The sequence below is a fragment of the Penaeus monodon genome, chromosome 24 (genome assembly GCF_015228065.2).
Source record: "Penaeus monodon isolate SGIC_2016 chromosome 24, NSTDA_Pmon_1, whole genome shotgun sequence".
Classification (NCBI taxonomy): Eukaryota; Metazoa; Arthropoda; class Malacostraca; order Decapoda; family Penaeidae; genus Penaeus; species Penaeus monodon.
In genome coordinates this window covers 14,104,372-14,104,572 of record NC_051409.1, presented here as the reverse complement: position 1 = coordinate 14,104,572, position 201 = coordinate 14,104,372, and the positions used below count along the sequence as shown (strand labels likewise).

General features: G+C 38.8%; 1 protein-coding gene across 1 annotated transcript in view; it reads right to left on the bottom strand.

The window, feature by feature from the left end:
• Nucleotides 1-201, bottom strand: part of LOC119588866 (calcium-activated chloride channel regulator 2-like) — a 6,109-nt gene that overhangs the window by 676 nt on the left and 5,232 nt on the right. The window lies entirely within an intron of this gene.

Genomic DNA, 201 nt, shown 5'->3' with positions numbered 1-201 from the left:
TTAAATCACAGTACAAGGGATAAACAAAAAGTGGGGTAGCATATCAGGAAGGGTATATAAATTTCCTAAAGTATACTAACGGAAGACATTGCGTGTATTGTAGTATTTAAAGTGTAGCAAATCATCAATGATGTTCAACAAGGTACCAATGAGCAAGGTTGAAGAATGTGACACATATTCTCCCTCCCCCCCCCCTCTCTC